General features: G+C 44.6%; 1 protein-coding gene across 1 annotated transcript in view; it reads left to right on the top strand.

Annotated features, from left to right (window-relative positions):
* Nucleotides 1–15,041, top strand: part of RAB10 (RAB10, member RAS oncogene family) — a gene marked incomplete in the record, with an annotated part of 271,938 nt that overhangs the window by 127,138 nt on the left and 129,759 nt on the right.

Consider the following 15,041-nt stretch of genomic DNA (forward strand, 5'->3'; position numbering starts at 1 on the left):
AGACTTTCTGAAGGCGTCATTTGGTATCGTATTCCCCTTGGGGCTTGGTTGGGTCTCAGCAAAGCAGATACCAGGGACTGTAAAGGGGTTAAAGTTCAAAACGGCTCCGGTTCCGTTATTTTAAGGGTTAAAGCTTCCAAATTTGGTGTGCAATACTTTTAAGGCTTTAAGACACTGTGGTGAAAATTTGGTGAATTTTGAACAATTCCTTCATGTTTTTTCGCATTTGCAGTAAAAAAGTGTGTTCAGTTTAAAATTTAAAGTGACAGTAACGGTTTTATTTTAAAACGTTTTTTGTACTTTGTTATCAAGTTTATGCCTGTTTAACATGTCTGAACTACCAGATAGACTGTGTTCTGAATGTGGGGAAGCCAGAATTCCTATTCATTTAAATAAATGTGATTTATGTGACAATGACAATGATGCCCAAGATGATTCCTCAAGTGAGGGGAGTAAGCATGGTACTGCATCATTCCCTCCTTCGTCTACACGAGTCTTGCCCACTCAGGAGGCCCCTAGTACATCTAGCGCGCCAATACTCCTTACTATGCAACAATTAACGGCTGTAATGGATAATTCTGTCAAAAACATTTTAGCCAAAATGAACACTTATCAGCGTAAGCGCGACTGCTCTGTTTTAGATACTGAAGAGCATGACGACGCTGATATTAATATTTCTGAAGGGCCTCTAACTCAGTCTGATGGGGCCAGGGAGGTTTTGTCTGAGGGAGAAATTACTGATTCAGGGAACATTTCTCAACAAGCTGAACCTGATGTGATTGCATTTAAATTTAAGTTGGAACATCTCCGCATTCTGCTTAAGGAGGTATTATCCACTCTGGATGATTGTGACAAGTTGGTCATCCCAGAGAAACTATGTAAAATGGACAAGTTCCTAGAGGTGCCGGGGCTCCCAGAAGCTTTTCCTATACCCAAGCGGGTGGCGGACATTGTTAATAAAGAATGGGAAAGGCCCGGTATTCCTTTCGTCCCTCCCCCCATATTTAAAAAATTGTTTCCTATGGTCGACCCCAGAAAGGACTTATGGCAGACAGTCCCCAAGGTCGAGGGAGCGGTTTCCACTTTAAACAAACGCACCACTATACCCATAGAGGATAGTTGTGCTTTCAAAGATCCTATGGATAAAAAATTAGAAGGTTTGCTTAAAAAGATGTTTGTTCAGCAGGGTTACCTTCTACAACCAATTTCATGCATTGTCCCTGTCGTTACAGCCGCATGTTTCTGGTTCGATGAGCTGATAAAGGCGGTCGACAGTGATTCTCCTCCTTATGAGGAGATTATGGACAGAATCAATGCTCTCAAATTGGCTAATTCTTTCACCCTAGACGCCACTTTGCAATTGGCTAGGTTAGCGGCTAAGAATTCTGGGTTTGCTATTGTGGCGCGCAGAGCGCTTTGGTTGAAATCTTGGTCGGCTGATGCGTCTTCCAAGAACAAGCTACTTAACATTCCTTTCAAGGGGAAAACGCTGTTTGGCCCTGACTTGAAAGAGATTATCTCGGATATCACTGGGGGTAAGGGCCACGCCCTTCCTCAGGATCGGCCTTTCAAGGCAAAAAATAAACCTAATTTTCGTCCCTTTCGTAGAAACGGACCAGCCCAAGGTGCTACGTCCTCTAAGCAAGAGGGTAATACTTCTCAAGCCAAGCCAGCTTGGAGACCAATGCAAGGCTGGAACAAGGGAAAGCAGGCCAAGAAACCTGCCACTGCTACCAAGACAGCATGAAATGTTGGCCCCCGATCCGGGACCGGATCTGGTGGGGGGCAGACTCTCTCTCTTCGCTCAGGCTTGGGCAAGAGATGTTCTGGATCCTTGGGCGCTAGAAATAGTCTCCCAAGGTTATCTTCTGGAATTCAAGGGACTTCCCCCAAGGGGGAGGTTCCACAGGTCTCAGTTGTCTTCAGACCACATAAAAAGACAGGCATTCTTACATTGTGTAGAAGACCTGTTAAAAATGGGAGTGATTCATACCGTTCCATTAAGAGAACAAGGGATGGGGTTCTACTCCAATCTGTTTATAGTTCCCAAAAAAGAGGGAACGTTCAGACCAATCTTAGATCTCAAGATCTTAAACAAGTTTCTCAAGGTTCCATCGTTCAAGATGGAAACCATTCGAACTATTCTTCCTTCCATCCAGGAAGGTCAATTCATGACCACGGTGGATTTAAAGGATGCGTATCTACATATTCCTATCCACAAGGAACATCATCGGTTCCTGAGGTTCGCATTCCTGGACAAACATTACCAGTTTGTGGCGCTTCCTTTCGGATTAGCCACTGCTCCAAGGATTTTCACAAAGGTACTAGGGTCCCTTCTAGCTGTGCTAAGACCAAGGGGCATTGCTGTAGTACCTTACTTGGACGACATTCTGATTCAAGCGTCGTCCCTTCCTCAAGCAAAGGCTCACACGGACATCGTCCTGGCCTTTCTCAGATCTCACGGATGGAAAGTGAACGTGGAAAAGAGTTCTCTATCTCCGTCAACAAGGGTTCCCTTCTTGGGAACATTAATAGACTCCTTAGAATTGAGGATTTTTCTGACAGAGGCCAGAAAAACAAAACTTCTAGACTCTTGTCGGATACTTCATTCCGTTCCTCTTCCTTCCATAGCTCAGTGCATGGAAGTGATCGGGTTGATGGTAGCGGCAATGGACATAGTTCCTTTTGCACGCATTCATCTAAGACCATTACAACTGTGCATGCTCAGTCAGTGGAATGGGGACTATACAGACTTGTCTCCGAAGATACAAGTAAATCAGAAGACCAGAGACTCACTCCGTTGGTGGCTGTCCCTGGACAACCTGTCACGAGGGATGACATTCCGCAGACCAGAGTGGGTCATTGTCACGACCGACGCCAGTCTGATGGGCTGGGGCGCGGTCTGGGGATCCCTGAAAGCTCAGGGTCTTTGGTCTCGGGAAGAATCTCTTCTACCGATAAATATTCTGGAACTGAGAGCGATATTCAAGGCTCTCAAGGCTTGGCCTCAGCTAGCGAGGGCCAAGTTCATACGGTTTCAATCAGACAACATGACAACTGTTGCGTACATCAACCATCAGGGGGGAACAAGGAGTTCCCTGGCGATGGAAGAAGTGACCAAAATCATTCTATGGGCGGAGTCTCACTCCTGCCACCTGTCTGCTATCCACATCCCAGGAGTGGAAAATTGGGAAGCGGATTTTCTGAGTCGTCAGACATTGCATCCGGGGGAGTGGGAACTCCATCCGGAAACCTTTGCCCAAGTCACTCAGCTGTGGGGCATTCCAGACATGGATCTGATGGCCTCTCGTCAGAACTTCAAAGTTCCTTGCTACGGGTCCAGATCCAGGGATCCCAAGGCGGCTCTAGTGGATGCACTAGTAGCACCTTGGACCTTCAAACTAGCTTATGTGTTCCCGCCGTTTCCTCTCATCCCCAGGCTGGTAGCCAGGATCAATCAGGAGAGGGCGTCGGTTATCTTGATAGCTCCTGCGTGGCCACGCAGGACTTGGTATGCAGATCTGGTGAATATGTCATCGGCTCCTCCTTGGAAGCTACCTTTGAGACGAGACCTTCTTGTTCAGGGTCCGTTCGAACATCCGAATCTGGTTTCACTCCAGCTGACTGCTTGGAGATTGAACGCTTGATCTTATCGAAGCGAGGGTTCTCAGATTCTGTTATCGATACTCTTGTTCAGGCCAGAAAGCCTGTAACTAGAAAGATTTACCACAAAATTTGGAAAAAATATATCTGTTGGTGTGAATCTAAAGGATTCCCTTGGGACAAGGTTAAGATTCCTAGGATTCTATCCTTCCTTCAAGAAGGATTGGAAAAAGGATTATCTGCAAGTTCCCTGAAGGGACAGATTTCTGCCTTGTCTGTGTTACTTCACAAAAAGCTGGCCGCTGTGCCAGATGTTCAAGCCTTTGTTCAGGCTCTGGTTAGAATTAAGCCTGTTTACAAACCTTTGACTCCTCCTTGGAGTCTCAATTTAGTTCTTTCAGTTCTTCAGGGGGTTCCGTTTGAACCCTTGCATTCCGTTGATATTAAGTTATTATCTTGGAAAGTTTTGTTTTTAGTTGCAATTTCTTCTGCTAGAAGAGTTTCAGAATTATCTGCTCTGCAGTGTTCTCCTCCTTATCTGGTGTTCCATGCAGATAAGGTGGTTTTACGTACTAAACCTGGTTTTCTTCCAAAAGTTGTTTCTAACAAAAACATTAACCAGGAGATTATCGTACCTTCTCTATGTCCGAAACCAGTTTCAAAGAAGGAACGTTTGTTGCACAATTTGGATGTTGTTCGCGCTCTAAAATTCTATTTAGATGCTACAAAGGATTTTAGACAAACATCTTCCTTGTTTGTTGTTTATTCCGGTAAAAGGAGAGGTCAAAAAGCAACTTCTACCTCTCTCTCTTTTTGGATTAAAAGCATCATCAGATTGGCTTACGAGACTGCCGGACGGCAGCCTCCCGAAAGAATCACAGCTCATTCCACTAGGGCTGTGGCTTCCACATGGGCCTTCAAGAACGAGGCTTCTGTTGATCAGATATGTAGGGCAGCGACTTGGTCTTCACTGCACACTTTTACCAAATTTTACAAGTTTGATACTTTTGCTTCTTCTGAGGCTATTTTTGGGAGAAAGGTTTTGCAAGCCGTGGTGCCTTCCATTTAGGTGACCTGATTTGCTCCCTCCCTTCATCCGTGTCCTAAAGCTTTGGTATTGGTTCCCACAAGTAAGGATGACGCCGTGGACCGGACACACCTATGTTGGAGAAAACAGAATTTATGTTTACCTGATAAATTACTTTCTCCAACGGTGTGTCCGGTCCACGGCCCGCCCTGGTTTTTTTAATCAGGTCTGATAATTTATTTTCTTTAACTACAGTCACCACGGTACCATATGGTTTCTCCTATGCAAATATTCCTCCTTAACGTCGGTCGAATGACTGGGGTAGGCGGAGCCTAGGAGGGATCATGTGACCAGCTTTGCTGGGCTCTTTGCCATTTCCTGTTGGGGAAGAGAATATCCCACAAGTAAGGTTGACGCCGTGGACCGGACACACCGTTGGAGAAAGTAATTTATCAGGTAAACATAAATTCTGTTTTCCTCGGCTCGAAGAGTCTCTGAGTTATCAGCCTTACATTGTGATTCTCCTTATTTGATTTTTCATTCGGATAAGGTAGTTCTGCGTACTAAACCTGGGTTCTTACCTAAGGTAGTTACTAACAGGAATATCAATCAAGAGATTGTTGTTCCTTCTTTATGCCCAAATCCTTCTTCGAAGAAGGAACGTCTACTGCACAACCTGGATGTAGTCCGTGCTCTAAAATTTTACTTACAGGCAACTAAGGAATTTCGACAAACGTCTTCTCTGTTTGTCGTTTACTCTGGGCAGAGGAGAGGTCAAAAAGCTTCTGCTACCTCTCTCTCTTTTTGGCTTCGTAGCATAATTCGTTTAGCTTATGAGACTGCTGGACAGCAGCCTCCTGAAAGGATTACAGCTCATTCCACTAGAGCTGTGGCTTCTACGTGGGCCTTTAAGAATGAGGCCTCTGTTGAACAGATTTGCAAGGCTGCAACTTGGTCTTCGCTTCATACTTTTTCAAAATTTTACAAATTTGACACTTTTGCTTCATCGGAGGCTATTTTTGGGAGAAAGGTTCTTCAGGCAGTGGTTCCTTCTGTATAATGAGCCTGCCTATCCCTCCCGTCATCCGTGTACTTTTGCTTTGGTATTGGTATCCCAGAAGTAATGATGACCCGTGGACTGATCACACTTAACAGAAGAAAACATAATTTATGCTTACCTGATAAATTCCTTTCTTCTGTAGTGTGATCAGTCCACGGCCCGCCCTGTTTTAAGGCAGGTAAATATTTTTTAATTTATACTCCAGTCACCACTTCACCCTTGGCTTTTCCTTTCTCGTTGGTCCTTGGTCGAATGACTGGGAGTGACGTAGAGGGGAGGAGCTATATGCAGCTCTGCTGGGTGAATCCTCTTGCACTTCCTGTTGGGGAGGAGTTAATATCCCAGAAGTAATGATGACCCGTGGACTGATCACACTACAGAAGAAAGGAATTTATCAGGTAAGCATAAATTGTTTTTCGCGCCTCAGTTGCACAGTTTCTTTTCTCCAACATAGGTGTGTCCGGTCCACGGCGTCATCCTTACTTGTGGGATATTCTCTTCCCCAACAGGAAATGGCAAAGAGCCCAGCAAAGCTGGTCACATGATCCCTCCTAGGCTCCGCCTACCCCAGTCATTCTCTTTGCCGTTGCATCATGCATTGTTCCTGTCACTACAGCAGCGTGTTTCTGGTTCGAAGAACTAGAAAAGTCGCTCAATAAAGAATCTTCGTATGAGGAGGTTATGGACAGAGTTCAAGCACTTAAATTGGCTAACTCTTTTATCTTAGACGCCACTTTGCAATTAGCTAGATTAGCGGCGAAAAATTCAGGTTTTGCTATTGTGGCGCGCAGAGCGCTTTGGCTAAAGTCTTGGTCCGCGGATGTGTCCTCCAAGAACAAATTGCTTAACATCCCTTTCAAGGGTAAAACGCTGTTTGGCCCTGACTTGAAAGAGATTATTTCAGACATCACTGGGGGAAAGGGCCACGCCCTTCCTCAGGATAGGTCTTTTAAGGCTAAAAATAAGCCAAATTTTCGTCCCTTTCGCAGAAACGGACCAGCCTCAAATTCTACACCCTCTAAGCAAGAGGGTAATAGTTCTCAAACCAAACCAGCCTGGAGACCGATGCAAGGCTGGAACAAGGGTAAGCAGGCCAAGAAACCTGCCACTGCTACTAAAACAGCATGAAGTGTTGGCCCCCGATCCGGGACCGGATCTGGTGGGGGGCAGACTCTCTCTCTTTGCTCAGGCTTGGGCAAGAGATGTTCAGGATCCTTGGGCGCTAGAAATAGTTTCTCAAGGTTATCTCCTGGAATTCAAGGAACTACCCCCAAGGGGGAGGTTCCACAGGTCTCAATTGTCTTCAAACCAAATAAAAAGACAGGCATTCTTACATTGTGTAGAAGACCTGTTAAGAATGGGAGTGATTCATCCATTTCCATTAGGAGAACAAGGGATGGGGTTTTACTCCAATCTGTTCATAGTTCCCAAAAAAGAAGGAACATTCAGACCAATTTTAGATCTCAAGATTCTAAACAAATTTCTCAGGGTTCCATCGTTCAAAATGGAAACCATTCGAACAATTCTTCCTACCATCCAGGAAGGTCAATTCATGACCACGGTGGATTTAAAGGATGCGTATCTACATATTCCTATCCACAAGGAACATCATCGGTTCCTAAGGTTCGCCTTTCTGGACAAGCATTACCAGTTTGTGGCACTTCCATTCGGATTAGCCACTGCTCCAAGGATTTTCACAAAGGTACTAGGGTCCCTTCTAGCGGTGCTAAGACCAAGGGGCATTGCAGTAGTACCTTACTTGGACGACATACTGATTCAAGCGTCGTCTCTGTCAAAAGCAAAGGCTCATACGGACATTGTCCTAGCCTTTCTCAGATCTCACGGGTGGAAAGTGAACATAGAAAAAAGTTCTCTGTCCCCGTCAACAAGAGTTCCCTTCTTGGGAACAATAATAGACTCCTTAGAAATGAGAATTTTTCTGACAGAGGCCAGAAAATCAAAACTTCTAAGCTCTTGTCAAGTACTTCATTCTGTTCTTCTTCCTTCCATAGCGCAGTGCATGGAAGTAATAGGTTTGATGGTTGCGGCAATGGACATAGTTCCTTTTGCACGAATTCATCTAAGACCATTACAACTGTGCATGCTCAGACAGTGGAATGGGGATTATACAGACTTGTCTCTGACGATCCAAGTAGATCAAAGAACCAGAGATTCACTCCGTTGGTGGCTGAACCTGGACAACCTGTCACAGGGAATGAGCTTCCGCAGACCAGAGTGGGTCATTGTCACGACCGACGTCAGTCTGGTGGGCTGGGGCGCGGTCTGGGAACCCCTGAAAGCTCAGGGTCTATGGTCTCGGGAAGAATCTCTTCTCCCGATAAACATTCTGGAACTGCGAGCGATATTCAATGCTCTCAAAGCTTGGCCTCAACTAGCAAAGGCCAAATTCATAAGGTTTCAATCAGACAACATGACGACTGTTGCATATATCAACCATCAGGGGGGAACAAGGAGTTCCCTGGCAATGGAGGAAGTGACCAAAATAATTAAATGGGCGGAGAATCACTCCTGCCACTTGTCTGCAATCCACATCCCAGGAGTGGAAAATTGGGAAGCGGATTTTCTGAGTCGTCAGACTTTCCATCCGGGGGAGTGGGAACTCCATCCGGAAATCTTTGCCCAAATAACTCAATTATGGGGCATTCCAGACATGGACCTGATGGCGTCTCGTCAGAACTTCAAGGTTCCTTGCTACGGGTCCAGATCCAGGGAATCCCAGGCGACTCTAGTAGATGCACTGATAGCGCCTTGGACCTTCAACCTAGCTTATGTATTCCCACCGTTTCCTCTCATTCCCAGGCTGGTAGCCAGGATCAATCAGGAGAGGGCTTCGGTGATCTTGATAGCTCCTGCGTGGCCACGCAGAACTTGGTATGCAGACCTGGTGAATATGTCATCGGCTCCACCATGGAAGTTACCTTTGAGACAGGACCTTCTTGTTCAAGGTCCATTCGAACATCCGAATCTGGCTTCACTCCAACTGACTGCTTGGAGATTGAACGCTTGATTTTATCAAAGCGTGGGTTTTCAGATTCTGTCATTGATACTCTTGTCCAGGCTAGAAAGCCTGTAACTAGGAGAATTTACCATAAAATATGGAAAAAATATATCTGTTGGTGTGAATCTAAAGGATTCCCATGGAACAAGATAAAAATTCCTAAGATTCTATCCTTTCTACAAGAGGGTTTGGAGAAAGGATTATCTGCAAGTTCTTTGAAGGGACAGATTTCTGCTTTATCTGTTTTACTTCACAAAAAGCTGGCGGCTGTGCCAGATGTTCAAGCTTTTGTTCAGGCTCTGGTTAGAATCAAGCCTGTTTACAAACCTTTGACTCCTCCTTGGAGTCTCAATTTAGTTCTTTCAGTTCTTCAAGGGGTTCCGTTTGAACCCTTACATTCCGTAGATATTAAGTTACTATCTTGGAAAGTTTTGATTTTGGTTGCAATTTCTTCTGCTAGAAGAGTTTCAGAGTTATCTGCTCTGCAGTGTTCTCCTCCTTATCTGGTGTTCCATGCAGATAAGGTGGTTTTGCGTACTAAACCTGGTTTTCTTCCGAAAGTTGTTTCTAACAGAAACATTAACCAGGAGATAGTTGTGCCTTTGTGTCCGAATCCAGTTTCAAAGAAGGAACGTTTGTTACACAATTTGGATGTAGTTCGTGCTCTAAAATTCTATTTAGAGGCTACAAAGGATTTCAGACAAACATCTTCTTTGTTTGTTGTTTATTCTGGAAAAAGGAGAGGTCAAAAAGCAACTTCTACCTCTCTCTCTTTTTGGCTTAAAAGCATCATCCGATTGGCTTATGAGACTGCCGGACGGCAGCCTCCTGAAAGAATCACAGCTCACTCCACTAGGGCTGTGGCTTCCACATGGGCCTTCAAGAACGAGGCTTCTGTTGATCAGATATGTAAGGCAGCGACTTGGTCTTCACTGCACACTTTTACCAAATTTTACAAATTTGATACTTTTGCTTCTTCTGAGGCTATTTTTGGGAGAAAGGTTTTGCAAGCCGTGGTGCCTTCCATCTAGGTGACCTGATTTGCTCCCTCCCATCATCCGTGTCCTAAAGCTTTGGTATTGGTTCCCACAAGTAAGGATGACGCCGTGGACCGGACACACCTATGTTGGAGAAAACAGAATTTATGCTTACCTGATAAATTACTTTCTCCAACGGTGTGTCCGGTCCACGGCCCGCCCTGGTTTTTTTAATCAGGTCTGATGACTTATTTTCTCTAACTACAGTCACCACGGTATCATATGATTTCTCCTATGCATATTCCTCCTTTACGTCGGTCGAATGACTGGGGTAGGCGGAGCCTAGGAGGGATCATGTGACCAGCTTTGCTGGGCTCTTTGCCATTTCCTGTTGGGGAAGAGAATATCCCACAAGTAAGGATGACGCCGTGGACCGGACACACCGTTGGAGAAAGTAATTTATCAGGTAAGCATAAATTCTGTTTTCCTCAGAGACATCCAGCTACTTTTCCAGAGGTTCCTACTGTGTTTGAGGGCTGTAAATAAGTTTTTCCCCCACAAATCTTTTCTAAAGGGCAGGTAGGTGCCACAGCAGAGCTTGTGGCAAGGTGCTGAACGTTTTTATCGGTTTTTGACGTTTTGTCAATCCGGTTTTTACATTAAGGGGTTAATAGTTTATTTGCATAGCTGTGCAAAGTTACTAAGGCTTTATGATTCTACTGTAAAAATTTGGTTGAGTTTACTGCTTTTTTACACTGTTTTGCAGAGTTTGTGCAGCTTTTTTTCTCTTAAAGGCACAGTACCGTTTTTTTCTAAGTGTTATTTGCTTTGATTAAAGTGTTTTCCAAGCTTGCTTGTTAGATTACTAACCTGTTTAACATGTCTGATACCAAGGAAAATCCTTGTTCAATGTGTTTAGAAGCCATTGTGGAACCCCCTCTTAGAATGTGTCCCACTTGCACTGATATGTCTATAAATTATAAAGAGCATATTTTAGCACTTAAAAATATTGCAATAGATGATTCTCAGACATAAGGAAATGAGGGTTTAACATCTAGCTCTCCCCAAGTGTCACAACCAGTAACGCCCGCACAAGTGACGCCTAGTACCTCTAGTGCGTCAAATTCATTTACTTTACAAGACAGGGCCACAGTTATGAATATAACCCTCACAGAGGTTTTATCCAAACTGCCTGGTTTACAAGGAAAGCGTGACAGCTCTGGGTTAAGAACAAATGCTGAGCTGTCCGACGCTTTAGTAGCCGTATCCGATATACCCTCACAATGTTCTGAAGTAGGGGTAAGGGATTTGTTATCTGAGGGAGAAATTTCTGATTCAGGAAAGACGCTCCCTCAGACAGATTCTGATATGACGGCATTTAACTTTAAGCTTGAACACCTCCGCTTATTGCTCAGGGAGGTATTAGCGACTCTAGATGATTGTGACCCTATAGTGGTCCCAGAGAGATTGTGTAAAATGGACAAATACTTAGAGGTTCCTGTTTACACTGATGTTTTTCCAGTCCCTAAGACGATTGTGACTATTGTTATTAAGGAGTGGGATAGACCAGGTATTCTGTTCGCTCCCCCTCCTGTTTTTAAGAAAATGTTTCCCATATCTTACACCATGCGGGACTCGTGGCAGACGGTCCCTAAGGTGGAGGTAGCTATTTCTACTCTGGCTAAGCGTACAACTATACCTATCGAAGACAGTTGTGCTTTCAAAGATCCTATGGATAAAAAATTAGAGGGTCTCCTGAAGAAAATTTTTGTTCATCAAGGTTTTCTCCAACCTATTGCGTGCATTGTTCCTGTAACTACTGCAGCTGCTTTATGGTCCGAGGCTCTAGAAGAGGCTCTTCAGATGGAGACTCCATTAGAGGATATTATGGACAGAATTAAGTCCCTTAAGTTTGCTAATTCTTTCATTACAGATACCGCTTTCCAACTTGCTAAATTAGCGGCAAAGAATTCAGGTTTTGCCATTTTAGCATGCAGGGCGTTATGGCTTATGTCCTGGTCTGCTGATGTGTCATCAAAATCTAAACTTTTGAACATCCCTTTCAAAGGAAAGACCCTATTAGGACCTGAACTGAAAGAGATTATTTGACATCACTGGAGGGAAAGGCCATGCCCTCCCTCAGGATATAACAAATAAGATGAGGACCAAACAAAATAATTTTCGTTCCTTTCGGAACTTCAAGGGTGGTCCAGCTTCATCTTCCCCTGCTGCAAAGCAAGAGGGGAATTTTGCCCAATCCAAGTCAGTCTGGAGACCTAACCAGGCTTGGAACAAGGGTAAACAGGCCAAGAAGCCTGCAGCTTGCCTCTAAGACAGCATGAAGGGGTAGCCCCCGATCCGGGACCGGTTCTAGTAAGGGGCAGACTCTCTCTTTGCTCAGGCTTGGGCAAGAGATGTTCACGATTCCTGGGCCTTAGAAATTGTGTCCCAGGGATATCTTTTGGACTTCAAAGACTCTCCCCCACGGGGGAGATTTCACATTTCTCAATTGTCTGCAAACCAGACAGAGAGAGAGGCGTTCTTACGCTGTGTAGAAGACCTACATACCATGGGAGTAATCCACCCAGTTCCCAAAGCGGAACATGGGCTAGGGTTTTACTCAAACCTGTTTGTAGTTCCCAAAAAAGAGGGAACTTTCAGACCAATCTTGGATCTCAAAATTCTAAACAAATTTCTCAGAGTGCCATCTTTCAAGATGGAGACTATTCGGACTATTCTACCGTTGATCCAGGAGGGTCAATATATGACTACCGTGGACTTAAAGGATGCGTATCTACACATCCCTATTCACAGAGATCATCAATTCTTCAGATTTGCCTTTCTGGACAGGCATTACCAGGCTCCCAGAATTTTCACAAAAGTGCTAGGGTCCCTTTTTGGCGGTGCTAAGGCCGCGGGGCATAGCAGTGGCGCCTTATCTAGATATCTTAATTCAGGCGTTGACTTTCCAACTAGACAAGTCTCACACGGACATTGTGTTGGGTTTTCTGAGATCTCACGGGTGGAAGGTGAACATAAAAAAGAGTTCTCTCTTCTCTCTCACAAGAGTTTCCTTCCTAGGGACTCTGATAGACTCGGTAGAAATGAAAATATTTCTGACGGAGGTCAGAAAATCCAAACTCTTAACCACTTGCCGAACTCTTCATTCCATTCCTCGGCCATCAGTGGCTCAGTGCATGGAGGTAATCGGACTCATGGTAGCGGCAATGGATATAGTTCCTTTTGCCTGCCTACACCTCAGACCACTGCAACTATGCATGCTCAAACAGTAGAATAGGGATTATGCAGATTTATTTCCTCAACTGCATCTGGACCAGAGATTCTCTAATCTGGTGGTTGTCTCAGGACCACCTGTCTCAGGGAATGTGTTTCCGCAGGCCAGAGGGGCTCATAGTAACGACAGATGCCAGCCTGCTAGGCTGGGGTGCAGTCTGGAACTCCCTGAAAGCACAGGGCTTATGGTCTCAGGAGGAAACTCTCCTCCCGATAAAAATTCTAAAACTGAGCGATATTCAATGCGCTTCAGGCGTGGCCTCAGCTTGCTGCGGCCAAATTCATCAGATTTCAGTCGGACAACATCACGACTGTAGCTTATATCAATCATCAAGGAGGAACAAGGAGTTCTCTAGCGATGATGGAGGTAACCAAAATAATACGATGGGCGGAGGATCACTCTTGCCATCTCTCAGCAATCCATATCCCAGGAGTAGAGAACTGGGAGGCGGATTTCCTACGTCGTCAGACTTTTCATCCGGGGGAGCTCCATCCGGAGGTATTTGCCCAGTTGACTCAGCTATGGGGCACACCAGAATTGGATCTGATGGCGTCCCGTCAGAATGCCAAACTTCCTTGTTACGGGTCCAGGTCCCGGGAACCCCAGGCGGTACTGATAGATGCTCTAGCAGTGCCCTGGTCCTTCAATCTGGCCTATGTATTTCCAACGTTTCCTCTCCTCTCACGTCTGGTTGCTAGAATCAAGCAGGAGAGAGCTTTGGTGATTCTTGACTTGGTATGCAGACCTAGTGGACATGTCATCGGTTCCACCGTGGACTCTGCCAATGAGGCAGGACCTTCTAATCCAAGGTCCATTCACGCATCCAAATCTAATTTCTCTGCGTCTTGACTGCTTGGAGATTGAACGCCTGATTCTATCAAAGCGTGGTTTCTCTGAGTCGGTCACTGATACCCTGATTCAAGCTAGAAAGCCTGTCACCAGGAAAATCTATCATAAGATTTGGCGCAAATATTTTTATTGGTGTGAATCCAAGGGTTACTCATGGAGTAAGATTAGGATTCCTAGAATATTGTCCTTTCTTCAAGAAGGATTGGAGAAGGGATTATCAGCTAGTTCCTTAAAAGGACAAATATCTGCTTTGTCTATTCCCATTCTAGTCCCAGACGTTTAAGCATTTAGTCAGGCCTTGGTTAGGATCAAGCCTGTATTTAAACCTGTTGCTCCGCCATGGAGCCTAAACTTAGTTCTTAAAGTTCTTCAAGGGGTTCCGTTTGAACCTATGCATTCCATAGATATTAAGCTTCTATCTTGGAAAGTTTTTTTTTTTTAGTAGCTATGTCTTTGGCTTGAAGAGTTTGAGTTATCTGCTTTACAGTGTGATTCACCTTACCTTGTTTTCCATGCAGATAAGGTGGTTTTGCGTACCAAACCTGGGTTTCTTCCTAAGGTTGTTTCTAATAGGAATATCATTCAGGAGATTGTTGTTCCTTCACTGTGTCCTAATCCTTCATCAAAGAAGGAACGTCTAAAGCACGAACCACATCAAGATTGTGCAACAAAGTTCTACTTACAAACTAAAGATTTCCGTCAAACATCTTCATTGTTTTTTCTGGTAAACGGAGAGGTCAAAAGGCTACGGCTACCTCTCTTTCCTTTTGGCTGAAAAGCATCATCCGTTTGGCTTATGAGACTGCTTATTCTACTAGAGCAGTGGCTTCCACATGGGCTTTTAAAAATGAGGCTTCTGTTGAACAGATTTGTAAGGCGGCGACTTGGTCTTCGCTTCATACTTTTTCCAAATTTTCCAAATTTGAAACTTTTGCTTCTTCTGAGGCTATTTTTGGGAGAGAGGTTCTACAAGCCCCTCCCTTCATCCGTGTCCTAAAGCTTTGGTATTGGTATCCCACAAGTATGGATGAATCCGTGGACTCAATACATCTTAAAAGAGAAAACATAATTTATGCTTACCTGATAAATTTATTTCTCTTGTGATGTATAGAGTCCACGGCCCGCCCTGTTTATTTAAGACAGGCAGTATATTTTTATTTAAAAAACTTCAGTCACCACTGCACCCTATAGTTTCTCCTTTTTCTTCCTAG

The sequence above is a fragment of the Bombina bombina genome, chromosome 4 (genome assembly GCF_027579735.1).
Source record: "Bombina bombina isolate aBomBom1 chromosome 4, aBomBom1.pri, whole genome shotgun sequence".
NCBI classification, from domain to species: Eukaryota; Metazoa; Chordata; class Amphibia; order Anura; family Bombinatoridae; genus Bombina; species Bombina bombina.